The sequence below is a fragment of the Camelus bactrianus genome, chromosome 32, assembly GCF_048773025.1.
Source record: "Camelus bactrianus isolate YW-2024 breed Bactrian camel chromosome 32, ASM4877302v1, whole genome shotgun sequence".
NCBI lineage: Eukaryota > Metazoa > Chordata > Mammalia > Artiodactyla > Camelidae > Camelus > Camelus bactrianus.
The window spans coordinates 26670469-26693453 of NC_133570.1; positions in this window are offsets into that span (position 1 = coordinate 26670469).

Below are 22985 nucleotides of genomic sequence, written 5' to 3' on the forward strand. Positions count from 1 at the left end.
CGAAAGGCTCCTAGGAGAACCCGGGTGCTGCAGACAGAAGACGGAACTTCCCCGCAATCAGAATTCCGGAACACGGCTGACTGTGTGGGGGAGGTTCGGGGCCGCCTCCACGCAGCTGCCTGGTGTCACAGCTGTTCCCTGGCAGGGAGAAGTCCGCTAATTACCTCCCCTGTCCATGGGGTGGCACTAGATGCTACCTGCGTTTCCAGCCCACCCCCTCCTTTCCTCGGCAGCCCGCACTGGGACGGACTGGGGGAAGACACTCGAAGGGCTCCTAGGAGATCCCGGGTGCTGCAGACAGAAGACGGAACCTCCCCACACTCAGAATTCCGGAACACGGGTGACTGTGTGGGTCAGGTTTAGGGCCGCACTCCACGCAGCTTCCTGGTGTCACAGGTGTTCCCTGGCAGGGGGAAGTCCGCTAATTACCTCCCTTGTCCATGGGGAGGCACTAGATGCTACCTGCTTTTCCAGCCCAACCCCCGCCTTTCCCCGGCAGCCCGCACAGGTAGGGACTGGGGGAAGACACTCGAAGGGCTCCTAGGAGAACCCGGGTGCTGCAGACATAAGACGGAACCTCCCCACACTCAGAATTCCGGAACACTTGTGACAGTGTGGGGGAGGTTCGGGGCCGACCTCCACGCAGCTGCCTGGTGTCACAGGTGTTCCCTGGCAGGGGGAAGTCCGCTAATTACCTCCCCTGTCCATGGGGAAGCACAAGATGCTACCTGCTTTTCCAGCCCATCCCCCGCCTTTCCCCGGCAGCCCGCACTGGGACGGACTGGGGGAAGACACTCGAAGGGCTCCTAGGAGATCAAGGGTGCTGCAGACAGAAGACGGAACCTCCCCACACTCAGAATTCCGGAACACGGGTGACTGTCTGGGGGAAGTTCGGGGCCGCCCTCCACGCAGCTTTCAGGTGTCACAGGTTTTCCCTGGCAGGGGGAAGTCCGCTAATTACCTCCCTTGTCCATGGGGAGGCACTAGATGCTACCTGCGTTTCCAGCCCAACCCCCGCCTTTCCCCGGCTGCCCGCACTGGGAGGGACTCGGGGAAGACTCTCGAAGGGCTCCTAGGAGAACCCGGGTTCTGCAGACAGAAGACGGAACTTCCCCACAATCAGAATTCCGGAACACGGCTGACTGTGTGGGGGATGTTCGGGGCCGCCTCCACGCAGCTGCCTGGTGTCTCAGGTGTTCCCTGGCAGGGAGAAGTCCGCTAATTACCTCCCCTGTCCATGGGGATTCACTAGATGCTACCTGCGTTTCCAGCCCACCCCCTCCTTTCCTCGGCAGCCCGCACTGGGACGGACTGGGGAAGACACTCGAAGGGCTCCTAGGAGATCCCGGGTGCTGCAGACAGAAGACGGAACCTCCCCACACTCAGAATTCCGGAACACGGGTGACTGTGTGGGTCAGGTTTAGGGCCGCACTCCACGCAGCTTCCTGGTGTCACAGGTTTTCCCTGGCAGGGGGAAGTCCGCTAATTACCTCCCTTGTCCATGGGGAGGCACTAGATGCTACCTGCTTTTCCAGCCCAACCCCCGCCTAACCCCGGCAGCCCGCAAAGGGAGGGACTGGGGGAAGACACTCGAAGGGCTCCTAGGAGATCCCGGGTGCTGCAGACATAAGACAGAACCTCCCCACACTCAGAATTCCGGAACACGGCTGACTGTGTGGGGGAGGTTCGGGGCCGCCCTCCACGCAGCTGCCTGGTGTCACAGGTGTTCCCTGGCAGGGGGAAGTCCGCTAATTACCTCCCCTGTCCATGGGGACGCACAAGATGCTACCTGCTTTTCCAGCCCAACCCCCGCCTTTCCCCGGCAGCCCGCACAGGGAGGGACTGGGTGAAGACACTCGAAGGGCTCCTAGGAGAACCCGGGTGCTGCAGACATAAGACGGAACCTCCCCACACTCAGAATTCCGGAACACTGGTGACTGAGTGGGTGAGGTTTAGGGCCGCCCTCCACGCAGCTTCCAGGTGTCACAGGTGTTCCCTGGCAGGGGGAAGTCCGCTAATTACCTCCCTTGTCCATGGGGAGGCACTAGATGCTACCTGCGTTTCCAGCCCAACCCCCGCCTTTCCCCGGCTGCCCGCACTGGGAGGGACTCGGGGAAGACTCTCGAAGGGCTCCTAGGAGATCCCGGGTGCTGCAGACAAAAGACGGAACCTCCCCACACTCAGAATTCCGGAACACGGCTGACTGTGTGGGGGAGGTTCTTGGCCGCCCTCCACGAAGCTGCCTGGTGTCACAGGTGTTCCCTGGCAGGGGGAAGTCCGCTAATTACCTCCCTTGTCCATGGGGAGGCACTAGATGCTACCTGCTTTTCCAGCCCAACCCCCGCCATTCCCCGGCAGCCCGCACAGGGAGGGACTGGGGGAAGACACTCGAAAGGCTCCTAGGAGAACCCGGGTGCTGCAGACAGAAGACGGAACTTCCCCGCAATCAGAATTCCGGAACACGGCTGACTGTGTGGGGGAGGTTCGGGGCCGCCTCCACGCAGCTGCCTGGTGTCACAGCTGTTCCCTGGCAGGGAGAAGTCCGCTAATTACCTCCCCTGTCCATGGGGTGGCACTAGATGCTACCTGCGTTTCCAGCCCACCCCCTCCTTTCCTCGGCAGCCCGCACTGGGACGGACTGGGGGAAGACACTCGAAGGGCTCCTAGGAGATCCCGGGTGCTGCAGACAGAAGACGGAACCTCCCCACACTCAGAATTCCGGAACACGGGTGACTGTGTGGGTCAGGTTTAGGGCCGCACTCCACGCAGCTTCCTGGTGTCACAGGTGTTCCCTGGCAGGGGGAAGTCCGCTAATTACCTCCCTTGTCCATGGGGAGGCACTAGATGCTACCTGCTTTTCCAGCCCAACCCCCGCCTTTCCCCGGCAGCCCGCACAGGTAGGGACTGGGGGAAGACACTCGAAGGGCTCCTAGGAGAACCCGGGTGCTGCAGACATAAGACGGAACCTCCCCACACTCAGAATTCCGGAACACTTGTGACTGTGTGGGGGAGGTTCGGGGCCGACCTCCACGCAGCTGCCTGGTGTCACAGGTGTTCCCTGGCAGGGGGAAGTCCGCTAATTACCTCCCTTGTCCATGGGGAAGCACAAGATGCTACCTGCTTTTCCAGCCCATCCCCCGCCTTTCCCCGGCTGCCCGCAAAGGGAGGGACTGGGGGAAGACACTCGAAGGGCTCCTAGGAGATCCCGGGTGCTGCAGACATAAGACAGAACCTCCCCACACTCAGAATTCCGGAACACGGCTGACTGTGTGGGGGAGGTTCGGGGCCGCCCTCCACGCAGCTGCCTGGTGTCACAGGTGTTCCCTGGCAGGGGGAAGTCCGCTAATTACCTCCCCTGTCCATGGGGTGGCACTAGATGCTACCTGCGTTTCCAGCCCACCCCCTCCTTTCCTCGGCAGCCCGCACTGGGACGGACTGGGGGAAGGCACTCGAAGGGCTCCTAGGAGATCCCGGGTGCTGCAGACAGAAGACGGAACCTCCCCACACTCAGAATTCCGGAACACGGGTGACTGTGTGGGTCAGGTTTAGGGCCGCACTCCACGCAGCTTCCTGGTGTCACAGGTGTTCCCTGGCAGGGGGAAGTCCGCTAATTACCTCCCTTGTCCATGGGGAGGCACTAGATGCTACCTGCTTTTCCAGCCCAACCCCCGCCTTTCCCCGGCAGCCCGCACAGGTAGGGACTGGGGGAAGACACTCGAAGGGCTCCTAGGAGAACCCGGGTGCTGCAGACATAAGACGGAACCTCCCCACACTCAGAATTCCGGAACACTTGTGACTGTGTGGGGGAGGTTCGGGGCCGACCTCCAAGCCGCTGCCTGGTGTCACAGGTGTTCCCTGGCAGGGGGAAGTCCGCTAATTACCTCCCCTGTCCATGGGGAAGCACAAGATGCTACCTGCTTTTCCAGCCCATCCCCCGCCTTTCCCCGGCAGCCCGCACTGGGACGGACTGGGGGAAGACACTCGAAGGGCTCCTAGGAGATCCCGGGTGCTGCAGACAGAAGACGGAACCTCCCCACACTCAGAATTCCGGAACACGGGTGACTGTGTGGGTCAGGTTTAGGGCCGCACTCCACGCAGCTTCCTGGTGTCACAGGAGTTCCCTGGCAGGGGGAAGTCCGCTAATTACCTCCCTTGTCCATGGGGAGGCACTAGATGCTACCTGCTTTTCCAGCCCAACCCCCGCCTTTCCCCGGCAGCCCGCACAGGTAGGGACTGGGGGAAGACACTCGAAGGGCTCCTAGGAGAACCCGGGTGCTGCAGACATAAGACGGAACCTCCCCACACTCAGAATTCCGGAACACTTGTGACTGTGTGGGGGAGGTTCGGGGCCGACCTCCACGCAGCTGCCTGGTGTCACAGGTGTTCCCTGGCAGGGGGAAGTCCGCTAATTACCTCCCCTGTCCATGGGGAAGCACAAGATGCTACCTGCTTTTCCAGCCCATCCCCCGCCTTTCCCCGGCAGCCCGCACTGGGACGGACTGGGGGAAGACACTCGAAGGGCTCCTAGGAGATCCCGGGTGCTGCAGACAGAAGACGGAACCTCCCCACACTCAGAATTCCGGAACACGGGTGACTGTGTGGGTCAGGTTTAGGGCCGCACTCCACGCAGCTTCCTGGTGTCACAGGAGTTCCCTGGCAGGGGGAAGTCCGCTAATTACCTCCCTTGTCCATGGGGAGGCACTAGATGCTACCTGCTTTTCCAGCCCAACCCCCGCCTTTCCCCGGCAGCCCGCACAGGTAGGGACTGGGGGAAGACACTCGAAGGGCTCCTAGGAGAACCCGGGTGCTGCAGACATAAGACGGAACCTCCCCACACTCAGAATTCCGGAACACTTGTGACTGTGTGGGGGAGGTTCGGGGCCGACCTCCACGCAGCTGCCTGGTGTCACAGGTGTTCCCTGGCAGGGGGAAGTCCGCTAATTACCTCCCTTGTCCATGGGGAGGCACTAGATGCTACCTGCGTTTCCAGCCCAACCCCCGCCTTTCCCCGGCTGCCCGCACTGGGAGGGACTCGGGGAAGACTCTCGAAGGGCTCCTAGGAGATCCCGGGTGCTGCAGACAAAAGACGGAACCTCCCCACACTCAGAATTCCGGAACACGGCTGACTGTGTGGGGGAGGTTCTTGGCCGCCCTCCACGAAGCTGCCTGGTGTCACAGGTGTTCCCTGGCAGGGGGAAGTCCGCTAATTACCTCCCTTGTCCATGGGGAGGCACTAGATGCTACCTGCTTTTCCAGCCCAACCCCCGCCGTTCCCCGGCAGCCCGCACAGGGAGGGACTGGGGGAAGACACTCGAAAGGCTCCTAGGAGAACCCGGGTGCTGCAGACAGAAGACGGAACTTCCCCGCAATCAGAATTCCGGAACACGGCTGACTGTGTGGGGGAGGTTCGGGGCCGCCTCCACGCAGCTGCCTGGTGTCACAGCTGTTCCCTGGCAGGGAGAAGTCCGCTAATTACCTCCCCTGTCCATGGGGTGGCACTAGATGCTACCTGCGTTTCCAGCCCACCCCCTCCTTTCCTCGGCAGCCCGCACTGGGACGGACTGGGGGAAGACACTCGAAGGGCTCCTAGGAGATCCCGGGTGCTGCAGACAGAAGACGGAACCTCCCCACACTCAGAATTCCGGAACACGGGTGACTGTGTGGGTCAGGTTTAGGGCCGCACTCCACGCAGCTTCCTGGTGTCACAGGTGTTCCCTGGCAGGGGGAAGTCCGCTAATTACCTCCCTTGTCCATGGGGAGGCACTAGATGCTACCTGCTTTTCCAGCCCAACCCCCGCCTTTCCCCGGCAGCCCGCACAGGTAGGGACTGGGGGAAGACACTCGAAGGGCTCCTAGGAGAACCCGGGTGCTGCAGACATAAGACGGAACCTCCCCACACTCAGAATTCCGGAACACTTGTGACAGTGTGGGGGAGGTTCGGGGCCGACCTCCACGCAGCTGCCTGGTGTCACAGGTGTTCCCTGGCAGGGGGAAGTCCGCTAATTACCTCCCCTGTCCATGGGGAAGCACAAGATGCTACCTGCTTTTCCAGCCCATCCCCCGCCTTTCCCCGGCAGCCCGCACTGGGACGGACTGGGGGAAGACACTCGAAGGGCTCCTAGGAGATCAAGGGTGCTGCAGACAGAAGACGGAACCTCCCCACACTCAGAATTCCGGAACACGGGTGACTGTCTGGGGGAAGTTCGGGGCCGCCCTCCACGCAGCTTTCAGGTGTCACAGGTTTTCCCTGGCAGGGGGAAGTCCGCTAATTACCTCCCTTGTCCATGGGGAGGCACTAGATGCTACCTGCGTTTCCAGCCCAACCCCCGCCTTTCCCCGGCTGCCCGCACTGGGAGGGACTCGGGGAAGACTCTCGAAGGGCTCCTAGGAGAACCCGGGTTCTGCAGACAGAAGACGGAACTTCCCCACAATCAGAATTCCGGAACACGGCTGACTGTGTGGGGGATGTTCGGGGCCGCCTCCACGCAGCTGCCTGGTGTCTCAGGTGTTCCCTGGCAGGGAGAAGTCCGCTAATTACCTCCCCTGTCCATGGGGATTCACTAGATGCTACCTGCGTTTCCAGCCCACCCCCTCCTTTCCTCGGCAGCCCGCACTGGGACGGACTGGGGAAGACACTCGAAGGGCTCCTAGGAGATCCCGGGTGCTGCAGACAGAAGACGGAACCTCCCCACACTCAGAATTCCGGAACACGGGTGACTGTGTGGGTCAGGTTTAGGGCCGCACTCCACGCAGCTTCCTGGTGTCACAGGTTTTCCCTGGCAGGGGGAAGTCCGCTAATTACCTCCCTTGTCCATGGGGAGGCACTAGATGCTACCTGCTTTTCCAGCCCAACCCCCGCCTAACCCCGGCAGCCCGCAAAGGGAGGGACTGGGGGAAGACACTCGAAGGGCTCCTAGGAGATCCCGGGTGCTGCAGACATAAGACAGAACCTCCCCACACTCAGAATTCCGGAACACGGCTGACTGTGTGGGGGAGGTTCGGGGCCGCCCTCCACGCAGCTGCCTGGTGTCACAGGTGTTCCCTGGCAGGGGGAAGTCCGCTAATTACCTCCCCTGTCCATGGGGACGCACAAGATGCTACCTGCTTTTCCAGCCCAACCCCCGCCTTTCCCCGGCAGCCCGCACAGGGAGGGACTGGGTGAAGACACTCGAAGGGCTCCTAGGAGAACCCGGGTGCTGCAGACATAAGACGGAACCTCCCCACACTCAGAATTCCGGAACACTGGTGACTGAGTGGGTGAGGTTTAGGGCCGCCCTCCACGCAGCTTCCAGGTGTCACAGGTGTTCCCTGGCAGGGGGAAGTCCGCTAATTACCTCCCTTGTCCATGGGGAGGCACTAGATGCTACCTGCGTTTCCAGCCCAACCCCCGCCTTTCCCCGGCTGCCCGCACTGGGAGGGACTCGGGGAAGACTCTCGAAGGGCTCCTAGGAGATCCCGGGTGCTGCAGACAAAAGACGGAACCTCCCCACACTCAGAATTCCGGAACACGGCTGACTGTGTGGGGGAGGTTCTTGGCCGCCCTCCACGAAGCTGCCTGGTGTCACAGGTGTTCCCTGGCAGGGGGAAGTCCGCTAATTACCTCCCTTGTCCATGGGGAGGCACTAGATGCTACCTGCTTTTCCAGCCCAACCCCCGCCATTCCCCGGCAGCCCGCACAGGGAGGGACTGGGGGAAGACACTCGAAAGGCTCCTAGGAGAACCCGGGTGCTGCAGACAGAAGACGGAACTTCCCCGCAATCAGAATTCCGGAACACGGCTGACTGTGTGGGGGAGGTTCGGGGCCGCCTCCACGCAGCTGCCTGGTGTCACAGCTGTTCCCTGGCAGGGAGAAGTCCGCTAATTACCTCCCCTGTCCATGGGGTGGCACTAGATGCTACCTGCGTTTCCAGCCCACCCCCTCCTTTCCTCGGCAGCCCGCACTGGGACGGACTGGGGGAAGACACTCGAAGGGCTCCTAGGAGATCCCGGGTGCTGCAGACAGAAGACGGAACCTCCCCACACTCAGAATTCCGGAACACGGGTGACTGTGTGGGTCAGGTTTAGGGCCGCACTCCACGCAGCTTCCTGGTGTCACAGGTGTTCCCTGGCAGGGGGAAGTCCGCTAATTACCTCCCTTGTCCATGGGGAGGCACTAGATGCTACCTGCTTTTCCAGCCCAACCCCCGCCTTTCCCCGGCAGCCCGCACAGGTAGGGACTGGGGGAAGACACTCGAAGGGCTCCTAGGAGAACCCGGGTGCTGCAGACATAAGACGGAACCTCCCCACACTCAGAATTCCGGAACACTTGTGACTGTGTGGGGGAGGTTCGGGGCCGACCTCCACGCAGCTGCCTGGTGTCACAGGTGTTCCCTGGCAGGGGGAAGTCCGCTAATTACCTCCCTTGTCCATGGGGAAGCACAAGATGCTACCTGCTTTTCCAGCCCATCCCCCGCCTTTCCCCGGCTGCCCGCAAAGGGAGGGACTGGGGGAAGACACTCGAAGGGCTCCTAGGAGATCCCGGGTGCTGCAGACATAAGACAGAACCTCCCCACACTCAGAATTCCGGAACACGGCTGACTGTGTGGGGGAGGTTCGGGGCCGCCCTCCACGCAGCTGCCTGGTGTCACAGGTGTTCCCTGGCAGGGGGAAGTCCGCTAATTACCTCCCCTGTCCATGGGGAAGCACAAGATGCTACCTGCTTTTCCAGCCCACCCCCTCCTTTCCTCGGCAGCCCGCACTGGGACGGACTGGGGGAAGACACTCGAAGGGCTCCTAGGAGATCCCGGGTGCTGCAGACAGAAGACGGAACCTCCCCACACTCAGAATTCCGGAACACGGGTGACTGTGTGGGTCAGGTTTAGGGCCGCACTCCACGCAGCTTCCTGGTGTCACAGGAGTTCCCTGGCAGGGGGAAGTCCGCTAATTACCTCCCTTGTCCATGGGGAGGCACTAGATGCTACCTGCTTTTCCAGCCCAACCCCCGCCTTTCCCCGGCAGCCCGCACAGGTAGGGACTGGGGGAAGACACTCGAAGGGCTCCTAGGAGAACCCGGGTGCTGCAGACATAAGACGGAACCTCCCCACACTCAGAATTCCGGAACACTTGTGACTGTGTGGGGGAGGTTCGGGGCCGACCTCCACGCAGCTGCCTGGTGTCACAGGTGTTCCCTGGCAGGGGGAAGTCCGCTAATTACCTCCCCTGTCCATGGGGAAGCACAAGATGCTACCTGCTTTTCCAGCCCATCCCCCGCCTTTCCCCGGCAGCCCGCACTGGGACGGACTGGGGGAAGACACTCGAAGGGCTCCTAGGAGATCAAGGGTGCTGCAGACAGAAGACGGAACTTCCACACAATCAGAATTCCGGAACACGGCTGACTGTGTGGGGGAGGTTCGGGGCCGCCTCCACGCAGCTGCCTGGTGTCTCAGGTGTTCCCTGGCAGGGAGAATTCCGCTAATTACCTCCCCTGTCCATGGGGAGGCACTAGATGCTACCTGCGTTTCCAGCCCACCCCCTCCTTTCCTCAGCAGCCCGCACTGGGACGGACTGTGGGAAGAAACTCGAAGGGCTCCTAGGAGATCCCGGGTGCTGCAGACAGATGACGGAACCTCCCCACACCCAGAATTCCGGAACACGGGTGACTGTGTGGGTCAGGTTTAGGGCCGCACTCCACGCAGCTTCCTGGAGTCACAGGTGTTCCCTGGCAGGGGGAAGTCCGCTAATTACCTCCCTTGTCCATGGGGAGGCACTAGATGCTACCTGCGTTAACAGCCCAACCTCCGCATTTCCCCGGCAGCCCGCACAGGGAGTGACTGGGGGAAGACACTCGAAGGGCTCCTAGGAGATCCCGGGTGCTGCAGACAGAAGACGGAACCTCCCCACACTCAGAATTCCGGAACACGGCTGACTGTGTGGGGGAGGTTCGGGGCCGCCCTCCACGCAGCTGCCTGGTTTCACAGGTGTTCCCTGGCAGGGGGAAGTCCGCTAATTACCTCCCCTGTCCATGGGGAGGCACAAGATGCTACCTGCTTTTCCAGCCCAACCGCCGCCTTTCCCCGGCAGCCCGCACTGGGACGGACTGGGGGAAGACACTCGAAGGGCTCCTAGGAGATCAAGGGTGCTGCAGACAGAAGAAGGAACCTCCCCACACTCAGAATTCCGGAACACGGGTGACTGTGTGGGTGAGGTTTAGGACCGCACTCCACGCAGCTTCCTGGTGTCACAGGTGTTCCCTGGCAGGGTGAATTCCGCTAATTACCTCCCCTGTCCATGGGGAGGCACTAGATGCTACCTGCGTTTCCAGCCCACCCCCTCCTTTCCTCGGCAGCCCGCACTGGGACGGACTGGGGGAAGACACTCGAAGGGCTCCTAGGAGATCCCGGGTGCTGCAGACAGAAGACGGAACCTCCCCACACTCAGAATTCCGGAACACGGCTGACTGTGTGGGGGAAGTTCTTGGCCGCCCTCCACGAAGCTGCCTGGTCTCACAGGTGTTCCCTGGCAGGGGGAAGTCCGCTAATTACCTCCCTTGTCCATGGGGAGGCACAAGATGCTACCTGCTTTTCCAACCCAACCCCCGCCTTTCCCCAGCAGCCCGCACAGAGAGGGACTGGGATAAGGCACTCGAAAGGCTCCTAGGAGAACCCCGGTGCTGCAGACAGAAGACGGAACCTCCCCACACTCAGAATTCCGGAACACGTGTGACTGTGTGGGTGAGGTTTAGGGGCGCACTCCACGCAGCTTCCTGGTGTCACAGTTGTTCCCTGGCAGGGGGAAGTCCGCTTATTACCTCCCCTGTCCATGGGGAGGCACAAGATGCTACCTGATTTTCCAGCCCAACCCCCGCCTTTCCCTGGCAGCCCGCAAAGGGAGGGACTGGGGGAAGACACTCGAAGGGCTCCTAGGAGAACCCGGGTTCTGCAGACATAAGACGGAACCTTCCCACACTCAGAATTCCGGAACACTGGTGATTGTGTGGGTGAGGTTTAGGGACGCCCTCCACGCAGCTTCCTGGTGTCACAGGTGTTCCCTGGCAGGGGGAAGTCCGCTAATTACCTCCCCTGTCCATGGGGAGGCACTAGATGCTACCTGGGTTTCCAGCCCAACCCCCGCATTTCCCCGGCAGCCCGCACTGGGAGGGACTCGGGGAAGACACTCGAAGGGCTCCTAGGAGATCCCGGGTGCTGCAGACAGAAGACGGAACCTCCCCACACTCAGAATTCCGGAACACGGCTGACTGTGTGGGGGAGGTTCGGGGCCGCCCTCCACGCAGCTGCCTGGTGTCACAGGTGTTCCCTGGCAGGGAGAAGTCCGCTAATTACCTCCCCTGTCCCTGGGGAGGCACTAGATGCTACCTACGTTTCCAGCCCAACCTCCACCTTTCCTCGGCAGCCCGCACTGGGACGGACTGGGGGAAGACACTCGAAGGGCTCCTATTAGATCCCGGGTGCTGCAGACAGAAGACGGAACCTCCCCACACTCAGAATTCCGGAACACGTGTGACTGTGTGGGTGAGGTTTAGGACCGCACTCCACGCAGCTGCCTGGTGTCACAGGTGTTCCCTGGCAGGGGGAATTCCGCTAATTACCTCCCTTGTCCATGGGGAGGCACTAGATGCTACCTGCTTTTCCAGCCCAACCCCCGCCTTCCCCGGCAGCCCGCACAGGGAGGGACTGGGGGAAGACACTCGAAGGGCTCCTAGGTGATCCCGGGTGCTGCAGACAAAAGACGGAACCTCCGCACACTCAGAATTCCGGAACACGGCTGACTGTGTGGGGGAGGTTCTTGGCCGCCCTCCACGCAGCTGCCTGGTGTCACAGGTGTTCCCTGGCAGAGGGAAGTCCGCTAATTACCTCCCTTGTCCATGGTGAGGCACAAGATGCTACCTGCTTTCCAGCCCAACCCCCGCCTTTCCCCGGCAGCCCGCACAGGGTGGGACTGGGGGAAGAAACTCGAAAGGCTCCTAGGAGAACCCGGGTGCTGCAGACAGAAGACGGAACCTCCCCACACTCAGAATTCCGGAACAAGTGTGACTGTGTGTGTGAGGTTTAGGGCCGCACTCCACGCAGTTTCCTGGTGTCACAGTTGTTCCCTGGCAGGGGGAAGTCCGCTAATTACCTCCCTTGTCCATGGGGAGGCACAAGATGCTACCTGCTTTTCCAGCCCAACCCCCGCTGTTCTCCGGCAGCCCGCACAGGGAGGGACTGGGGGAAGACATTCGAAAGGCTCCTAGGAGAACCCGGGTTCTGCAGACAGAAGACGGAACTTCCCCACAATCAGAATTCCGGAACATGGCTGACTGTGTGGGGGAGGTTCGGGGCCGCCCTCCACGCAGCTTCCTGGTGTCACAGGTGTTCCCTGGCAGGGGGAATTCCGCTAATTACCTCCCCTGTCCATGGGGAGGCACTAGATGCTACCTGCGTTTCCAGCCCAACCCCCGCCTTTCCCCGGCAGCCCGCACTGGGAGGGACTCGGGGAAGACACTCGAAAGGCTTCTAGGAGATCCCGGGTGCTGCAGACCGAAGACAGAACCTCCCCACACTCAGAATTCCGGAACAGAGCTGACTGTGTGGGGGAGGTTCGGGGCCGCCCTCCACGCAGCTGCCTGGTGTCACAGGTGTTCCCTGGCAGGGAGAAGTCCGCTAAATACCTCCCCTGTCCATGGGGAGGCACTAGATGCTACCTGCGTTTCCAGCCCAACCCCCTCCTTTCCTCGGCAGCCCGCTCTGGGACGGACTGGGGGAAGACACTCGAAGGGCTCCTAGGAGATCCCGGGTGCTGCAGACAGAAGACGGAACCTCCCAACACTCAGAATTCCGGAACACGGCTGACTGTGTGGGGGAAGTTCTTGGCCGCCCTCCACGAAGCTGCCTGGTCTCACAGGTGATCCCTGGCAGGGGGAAGTCCGCTAATTACCTCCCTTGTCCATGGGGAGGCACAAGATGCTACCTGCTTTTCCAACCCAACCCCCGCCTTTCCCCAGGAGCCGGCAAAGTGAGGGACTGGGGGAAGGCACTCGAAAGGCTCCTAGGAGAACCCCGGTGCTGCAGACAGAAGACGGAACCTCCCCACACTCAGAATTCCGGAACACGTGTGACTGTGTGGGTGAGGTTTAGGGCCGCACTCCACGCAGCTTCCTGGTGTCACAGGTGTTCCCAGGCAGGGGGAAGTCCGCTAATTACCTCCCCTGTCCATGGGGAGGCACAAGATGCTATCTGGGTTTCCAGCCCAACCCCCGCCTTTCCGCGGCAGCCCGCAATGGGAGGGACTCGGGGAAGACACTCGAAGGGCTCCTAGGAGATCCCGGGTGCTGCAGACGGAAGACGGAACCTCCCCACACTCAGAATTCCGGAACACGGCTGACTGTGTGGGGGAGTTTCGGGGCCGCCCTCCACGCAGCTGCCTGGTGTCACAGGTGTTCCCTGGCAGGGAGAAGTCCGCTAATTACCTCCCCTGTCCATGGGGAGGCACTAGATGCTACCTACGTTTCCAGCCCAACCTCCTCCTTTCCTCGGCAGCCCGCACTGGGACAGACTGGGGGAAGACACTCGAAGGGCTCCTATTAGATCCCGGGTGCTGCAGACAGAAGACGGAACCTCCCCACACTCAGAATTCCGGAACACGGGTGACTGTGTGGGTGAGGTTTAGGGCCGCACTCCACGCAGCTGCCTGGTGTCACAGTTGTTCCCTGGCAGGGGGAAGTCCACTAATTACCTCCCTTGTCCATGGGGAGGCACAAGATGCTACCTGCTTTTCCAGCCCAACCCCAGCCTTTCCCTGGCAGCCCGCACAGGGAGGGACAGGGGGAAGACACTCGAAGGGTTCCTAGGAGATCCCGGTTGCTACAGACAGAAGACGGAACCTCCCCACACTCAGAATTCCGGAAAACGGGTGACTGTTTGGGTGAGGTTTAGGGCCGCACTCCACGCAGCTGCCTTGTGTCACAGGTGTTCCCTGGCAGGTGGAAGTCCGCTAATTACCTCCCCTGTCCATGGGGCGGCACTAGATGCTACCTGGTTTTCCAGCCCAACCCCCGCCTTTCCCTGGCAGCCCGCACTGGGAGGGACTCGGGGAAGACACTCGAAGGGCTCCTAGGAGATCCCGGGTGCTGCAGACGGAAGACGGAACCTCCCCACACTCAGAATTCCGGAACACGGCTGACTGTGTGGGGGAGGTTCGGGGCCGCCCTCCACGCAGCTGCCTGGTGTCACAGGTGTTCCCTGGCAGGGAGAAGTCCGCTAATTACCTCCCCTGTCCATCGGGAGGCACTAGATGCTACCTACGTTTCCAGCCCAACCTCCTCCTTTCCTCGGCAGCCCACACTGGGACGGACTGGGGGAAGACACTCGAAGGGCTCCTATTAGATCCCGGGTGCTGCAGACAGAAGACGGAACCTCCCCACACTCAGAATTCCGGAACACGGGTGACTGTGTGGGTGAGGTTTAGGGCCGCACTCCACGCAGCTGCCTGGTGTCACAGGTGTTCCCTGGCAGGGGGAAGTCCGCTAATTACCTCCCTTGTCCATGGGGAGGCACAAGATGCTACCTGCTTTCCAGCCCAACCCCCGCCTTTCCCCGGCAGACCGCACAGGGAGGGACTGGGGGAAGACACTCGAAAGGCTCCTAGGAGAACCCGGGTGCTGCAGACAGAAGACGGAACCTCACCACACTCAGAATTCCGGAACACGTGTGACTGTGTGGGTGAGGTTTAGGGCCGCAATCCACGCAGCTTCCTGGTGTCACAGTTGTTCCCTGGCAGGGGGAAGTCCACTAATTACCTCCCTTGTCCATGGGGAGGCACAAGATGCTACCTGCTTTTCCAGCCCAACCCCCGCCGTTCCCCGGCAGCCCGCACAGGAAGGGACTGGGGGAAGACATTCGAAAGGCTCCTAGGAGAACCCGGGTGCTGCAGACAGAAGACGGAACTTCCCCACAACCAGAATTCCGGAACACGGCTGACTGTGTGGGGGAGTTTCGGGGCCGCCCTCCACGCAGCTGCCTGGTGTCACAGGTGTTCCCTGGCAGGGAGAAGTCCGCTAATTACCTCCCCTGTCCATGGGGAGGCACTAGATGCTACCTACGTTTCCAGCCCAACCTCCTCCTTTCCTCGGCAGCCCGCACTGGGACAGACTGGGGGAAGACACTCGAAGGGCTCCTATTAGATCCCGGGTGCTGCAGACAGAAGACGGAACCTCCCCACACTCAGAATTCCGGAACACGGGTGTCTGTGTGGGTGAGGTTTAGGGCCGCACTCCACGCAGCTGCCTGGTGTCACAGGTGTTCCCTGGCAGGGGGAATTCCGCTAATTACCTCCCTTGTCCATGGGGAGGAACAAGATGCTACCTGCTTTCCAGCCCAACCCCCGCCTTTCCCCGGCAGACCGCACAGGGAGGGACTGGGGGAAGACACTCGAAAGGCTCCTAGGAGAACCCGGGTGCTGCAGACAGAAGACGGAACCTCACCACACTCAGAATTCCGGAACACGTGTGACTGTGTGGGTGAGGTTTAGGGCCGCATTCCACGCAGCTTCCTGGTGTCACAGTTATTCCCTGGCAGGGGGAAGTCCACTAATTACCTCCCTTGTCCATGGGGAGGCACAAGATGCTACCTGCTTTTCCAGCCCAACCCCCGCCGTTCCCCGGCAGCCCGCACAGGAAGGGACTGGGGGAAGACATTCGAAAGGCTCCTAGGAGAACCCGGGTGCTGCAGACAGAAGACGGAACTTCCCCACAATCAGAATTCCGGAACATGGCTGACTGTGTGGGGGAGGTTCGGGGCCGCCCTCCACGCAGCTTCCTGGTGTCACAGGTGTTCCCTGGCAGGGGGAATTCCGCTAATTACCTCCCCTGTCCATGGGGAGGCACTAGATGCTACCTGCGTTTCCAGCCCAACCCCCGCCTTTCCCCGGCAGCCCGCACTGGGAGGGACTCGGGGAAGACACTCGAAAGGCTTCTAGGAGATCCCGGGTGCTGCAGACCGAAGACAGAACCTCCCCACACTCAGAATTCCGGAACAGAGCTGACTGTGTGGGGGAGGTTCGGGGCCGCCCTCCACGCAGCTGCCTGGTGTCACAGGTGTTCCCTGGCAGGGAGAAGTCCGCTAAATACCTCCCCTGTCCATGGGGAGGCACTAGATGCTACCTGCGTTTCCAGCCCAACCCCCTCCTTTCCTCGGCAGCCCGCTCTGGGACGGACTGGGGGAAGACACTCGAAGGGCTCCTAGGAGATCCCGGGTGCTGCAGACAGAAGACGGAACCTCCCAACACTCAGAATTCCGGAACACGGCTGACTGTGTGGGGGAAGTTCTTGGCCGCCCTCCACGAAGCTGCCTGGTCTCACAGGTGATCCCTGGCAGGGGGAAGTCCGCTAATTACCTCCCTTGTCCATGGGGAGGCACAAGATGCTACCTGCTTTTCCAACCCAACCCCCGCCTTTCCCCAGGAGCCGGCAAAGTGAGGGACTGGGGGAAGGCACTCGAAAGGCTCCTAGGAGAACCCCGGTGCTGCAGACAGAAGACGGAACCTCCCCACACTCAGAATTCCGGAACACGTGTGACTGTGTGGGTGAGGTTTAGGGCCGCACTCCACGCAGCTTCCTGGTGTCACAGGTGTTCCCAGGCAGGGGGAAGTCCGCTAATTACCTCCCCTGTCCATGGGGAGGCACAAGATGCTATCTGGGTTTCCAGCCCAACCCCCGCCTTTCCGCGGCAGCCCGCAATGGGAGGGACTCGGGGAAGACACTCGAAGGGCTCCTAGGAGATCCCGGGTGCTGCAGACGGAAGACGGAACCTCCCCACACTCAGAATTCCGGAACACGGCTGACTGTGTGGGGGAGTTTCGGGGCCGCCCTCCACGCAGCTGCCTGGTGTCACAGGTGTTCCCTGGCAGGGAGAAGTCCGCTAATTACCTCCCCTGTCCATGGGGAGGCACTAGATGCTACCTACGTTTCCAGCCCAACCTCCTCCTTTCCTCGGCAGCCCGCACTGGGACAGACTGGGGGAAGACACTCGAAGGGCTCCTATTAGATCCCGGGTGCTGCAGACAGAAGACGGAACCTCCCCACACTCAGAATTCCGGAACACGGGTGACTGTGTGGGTGAGGTTTAGGGCCGCACTCCACGCAGCTGCCTGGTGTCACAGTTGTTCCCTGGCAGGGGGAAGTCCACTAATTACCTCCCTTGTCCATGGGGAGGCACAAGATGCTACCTGCTTTTCCAGCCCAACCCCAGCCTTTCCCTGGCAGCCCGCACAGGGAGGGACAGGGGGAAGACACTCGAAGGGTTCCTAGGAGATCCCGGTTGCTACAGACAGAAGACGGAACCTCCCCACACTCAGAATTCCGGAAAACGGGTGACTGTTTGGGTGAGGTTTAGGGCCGCACTCCACGCAGCTGCCTTGTGTCACAGGTGTTCCCTGGCAGGTGGAAGTCCGCTAATTACCTCCCCTGTCCATGGGGCGGCACTAGATGCTACCTGGTTTTCCAGCCCAACCCCCGCCTTTCCCTGGCAGCCCGCACTGGGAGGGACTCGGGGAAGACACTCGAAGGGCTCCTAGGAGATCCCGGGTGCTGCAGACGGAAGACGGAACCTCCCCACACTCAGAATTCCGGAACACGGCTGACTGTGTGGGGGAGGTTCGGGGCCGCCCTCCACGCAGCTGCCTGGTGTCACAGGTGTTCCCTGGCAGGGAGAAGTCCGCTAATTACCTCCCCTGTCCATCGGGAGGCACTAGATGCTACCTACGTTTCCAGCCCAACCTCCTCCTTTCCTCGGCAGCCCACACTGGGACGGACTGGGGGAAGACACTCGAAGGGCTCCTATTAGATCCCGGGTGCTGCAGACAGAAGACGGAACCTCCCCACACTCAGAATTCCGGAACACGGGTGACTGTGTGGGTGAGGTTTAGGGCCGCACTCCACGCAGCTGCCTGGTGTCACAGGTGTTCCCTGGCAGGGGGAAGTCCGCTAATTACCTCCCTTGTCCATGGGGAGGCACAAGATGCTACCTGCTTTCCAGCCCAACCCCCGCCTTTCCCCGGCAGACCGCACAGGGAGGGACTGGGGGAAGACACTCGAAAGGCTCCTAGGAGAACCCGGGTGCTGCAGACAGAAGACGGAACCTCACCACACTCAGAATTCCGGAACACGTGTGACTGTGTGGGTGAGGTTTAGGGCCGCAATCCACGCAGCTTCCTGGTGTCACAGTTGTTCCCTGGCAGGGGGAAGTCCACTAATTACCTCCCTTGTCCATGGGGAGGCACAAGATGCTACCTGCTTTTCCAGCCCAACCCCCGCCGTTCCCCGGCAGCCCGCACAGGAAGGGACTGGGGGAAGACATTCGAAAGGCTCCTAGGAGAACCCGGGTGCTGCAGACAGAAGACGGAACTTCCCCACAACCAGAATTCCGGAACACGGCTGACTGTGTGGGGGAGTTTCGGGGCCGCCCTCCACGCAGCTGCCTGGTGTCACAGGTGTTCCCTGGCAGGGAGAAGTCCGCTAATTACCTCCCCTGTCCATGGGGAGGCACTAGATGCTACCTACGTTTCCAGCCCAACCTCCTCCTTTCCTCGGCAGCCCGCACTGGGACAGACTGGGGGAAGACACTCGAAGGGCTCCTATTAGATCCCGGGTGCTGCAGACAGAAGACGGAACCTCCCCACACTCAGAATTCCGGAACACGGGTGTCTGTGTGGGTGAGGTTTAGGGCCGCACTCCACGCAGCTGCCTGGTGTCACAGGTGTTCCCTGGCAGGGGGAATTCCGCTAATTACCTCCCTTGTCCATGGGGAGGAACAAGATGCTACCTGCTTTCCAGCCCAACCCCCGCCTTTCCCCGGCAGACCGCACAGGGAGGGACTGGGGGAAGACACTCGAAAGGCTCCTAGGAGAACCCGGGTGCTGCAGACAGAAGACGGAACCTCACCACACTCAGAATTCCGGAACACGTGTGACTGTGTGGGTGAGGTTTAGGGCCGCATTCCACGCAGCTTCCTGGTGTCACAGTTATTCCCTGGCAGGGGGAAGTCCACTAATTACCTCCCTTGTCCATGGGGAGGCACAAGATGCTACCTGCTTTTCCAGCCCAACCCCCGCCGTTCCCCGGCAGCCCGCACAGGAAGGGACTGGGGGAAGACATTCGAAAGGCTCCTAGGAGAACCCGGGTGCTGCAGACAGAAGACGGAACTTCCCCACAACCAGAATTCCGGAACACGGCTGACTGTGTGGGGGAGTTTCGGGGCCGCCCTCCACGCAGCTGCCTGGTGTCACAGGTGTTCCCTGGCAGGGAGAAGTCCGCTAATTACCTCCCCTGTCCATGGGGAGGCACTAGATGCTACCTACGTTTCCAGCCCAACCTCCTCCTTTCCTCGGCAGCCCGCACTGGGACAGACTGGGGGAAGACACTCGAAGGGCTCCTATTAGATCCCGGGTGCTGCAGACAGAAGACGGAACCTCCCCACACTCAGAATTCCGGAACACGGGTGACTGTGTGGGTGAGGTTTAGGGCCGCACTCCACGCAGCTGCCTGGTGTCACAGTTGTTCCCTGGCAGGGGGAAGTCCACTAATTAACTCCCTTGTCCATGGGGAGGCACAAGATGCTACCTGCTTTTCCAGCCCAACCCCCGCCGTTCCCCGGCAGCCCGCACAGGAAGGGACTGGGGGAAGACATTCGAAAGGCTCCTAGGAGAACCCGGGTGCTGCAGACAGAAGACGGAACTTCCCCACAATCAGAATTCCGGAACACGGCTGACTGTGTGGGGGAGGTTCGGGGCCGCCCTCCACGCAGCTGCCTGGTGTCACAGGTGTTCCCTGGCAGGGAGAAATCCGCTAAATACCTCCCCTGTCCATGCGGAGGCACTAGATGCTACCTGCGTTTCCAGCCCAACCCCCTCCTTTCCTCGGCAGCCCGCACTGGGACGGTTGGGGGAAGACACTCGAAGGGCTCCTAAGAGATCCCGGGTGCTGCAGACAGAAGACGGAACCTCCCCACACTCAGAATTCCGGAACACGGGTGACTGTGTGGGTGAAGTTTAGGGCCGCACTCCACGAAGCTTCCTGGTGTCACAGGTGTTCCCTGGCAGGGGGAAGTCCGCTAATTACCTCCCTTGTCCATGGGGAGGCACTAGATGCTACCTGCCTTTCCAGCCCAACCCCAGCCTTTCCCTGGCAGCCCGCACAGGGAGGGACAGGGGGAAGACACTCGAAGGGTTCCTAGGAGATCCCGGTTGCTACAGACAGAAGACGGAACCTCCCCACACTCAGAATTCCGGAAAACGGGTGACTGTTTGGGTGAGATTTAGGGCCGCACTCCACGCAGCTGCCTTGTGTCACAGGTGTTCCCTGGCAGGTGGAAGTCCGCTAATTACCTCCCCTGTCCATGGGGCGGCACTAGATGCTACCTGGGTTTCCAGCCCAACCCCCGCCTTTCCCTGGCAGCCCGCACTGGGAGGGACTCGGGGAAGACACTCGAAGGGCTCCTAGGAGATCCCGGGTGCTGCAGACGGAAGACGGAACCTCCCCACACTCAGAATTCCGGAACACGGCTGACTGTGTTGGGGAGGTTCGGGGCCGCCCTCCACGCAGCTGCCTGGTGTCACAGGTGTTCCCTGGCAGGGAGAAGTCCGCTAATTACCTCCCCTGTCCATGGGGAGGCACTAGATGCTACCTACGTTTCCAGCCCAACCTCCTCCTTTCCTCGGCAGCCCACACTGGGACGGACTGGGGGAAGACACTCGAAGGGCTCCTATTAGATCCCGGGTGCTGCAGACAGAAGACGGAACCTCCCCACACTCAGAATTCCGGAACACGGGTGACTGTGTGGGTGAGGTTTAGGGCCGCACTCCACGCAGCTGCCTGGTGTCACAGGTGTTCCCTGGCAGGGGGAAGTCCGCTAATTACCTCCCTTGTCCATGGGGAGGCACAAGATGCTACCTGCTTTCCAGCCCAACCCCCGCCTTTCCCCGGCAGACCGCACAGGGAGGGACTGGGGGAAGACACTCGAAAGGCTCCTAGGAGAACCCGGGTGCTGCAGACAGAAGACGGAACCTCAAAAACACTCAGAATTCCGGAACACGTGTGACTGTGTGGGTGAGGTTTAGGGCCGCAATCCACGCAGCTTCCTGGTGTCACAGTTGTTCCCTGGCAGGGGGAAGTCCACTAATTACCTCCCTTGTCCATGGGGAGGCACAAGATGCTACCTGCTTTTCCAGCCCAACCCCCGCCGTTCCCCAGCAGCCCGCACAGGAAGGGACTGCGGGAAGACATTCGAAAGGCTCCTAGGAGAACCCGGGTGCTGCAGACAGAAGACGGAACTTCCCCACAATCAGAATTCCGGAACAAGGCTGACTGTGTGGGGGAGGTTCGGGGCCGCCCTCCACGCAGCTGCCTGGTGTCACAGGTGTTCCCTGGCAGGGAGAAATCCGCTAAATACCTCCCTTGTCCATGGGGAGGCACTAGATGCTACCTGCGTTTCCAGCCCAACCCACTCCTTTCCTCGGCAGCCCGCACTGGGACGGTTGGGGTAAGACACTCGAAGGGCTCCTAGGAGATCCCGGGTGCTGCAGACAGAAGACGGAACCTCCCCACACTCAGAATTCCGGAACACGGGTGACTGTGTGGGTGAAGTTTAGGGCCGCCCTCCACGCAGCTTCCTGGTGTCACAGGTGTTCCCTGGCAGGGGGAAGTCCGCTAATTACCTCCCTTGTTCATGGGGAGGCACTAGATGCTACCTGCCTTTCCAGCCCAACCCCAGCCTTTCCCTGGCAGCCCGCACAGGGAGGGACATGGGGAAGACACTCGAAGGGTTCCTAGGAGATCCCGGTTGCTACAGACAGAAGACGGAACCTCCCCACACTCAGAATTCCGGAACACGGGTGACTGTTTGGGTGAGGTTTAGGGCCGCACTCCACGCAGCTGCCTTGTGTCACATGTGTTCCCTGGCAGGTGGAAGTCCGCTAATTACCTCCCCTGTCCATGGGGCGGCACTAGATGCTACCTGCGTTTCCAGCATAACCCCCGACTTTCCCCGGCAGCCCGCACTGGGAGGGACTCTGGGAAGACACTCGAAGGGCTCCTAGGAGATCCCGGGTGCTGCAGACAGAAGACGGAACCTCCCCACACTCAGAATTCCGGAACACGGTTGACTGTGTGGGGGACGTTCGGGGCCGACCTCCACGCAGCTGCCTGGTGTCACAGGTGTTCCCTGGCAGGGGGAATTCCGCTAATTAGCTCCCCTGTCCATGGGGATGCACTAGATGCTACCTGCGTTTCCAGCACAACCCCCGCCTTTCTCTGGCTGCCCGCACTGGGAGGGACTCGGGGAAGAATCTCGAAGGGCTCCTAGGAGATCCCGTGTGCTGCAGACAGAAGACGGAACCTCCCCACACTCAGAATTCCGGAACACGGTTGACTGTGTGGGGGAGGTTCGGGGCCGACCTCCACGCAGCTGCCTGGTGTCACAGTTGTTCCCTGGCAGGGGGAAATCCGCTAATTACCTCCCCTGTCCATGGGGACGCACTAGATGCTACCTGCGTTTCCTGCCCAACCCCCGCCTTTCCACGGCAGCCCGCACTGGGAGGGACTCGGGGAAGACACTCGAAGGGCTCCTAGGAGATCCCGGGTGCTGCAGACAGAAGACGGAACCTCCCCACACTCAGAATTCCGGAACACGGCTGATTGTGTGGGGGAGGTTTTTGGCCGCCCTCCACGAAGCTGCCTGGTGTCACAGGTGTTCCCTGGCAGGGGGAAGTCCGCTAATTACCTCCCCTGTCCATGGGGAGGCACTAGATGCTACCTACGTTTCCAGCCCAACCTCCTCCTTTCCTCGGCAGCCCGCACTGGGACAGACTGGGGGAAGACACTCGAAGGGCTCCTATTAGATCCCGGGTGCTGCAGACAGAAGACGGAACCTCCCCACACTCAGAATTCCGGAACACGGGTGTCTGTGTGGGTGAGGTTTAGGGCCGCACTCCACGCAGCTGCCTGGTGTCACAGGTGT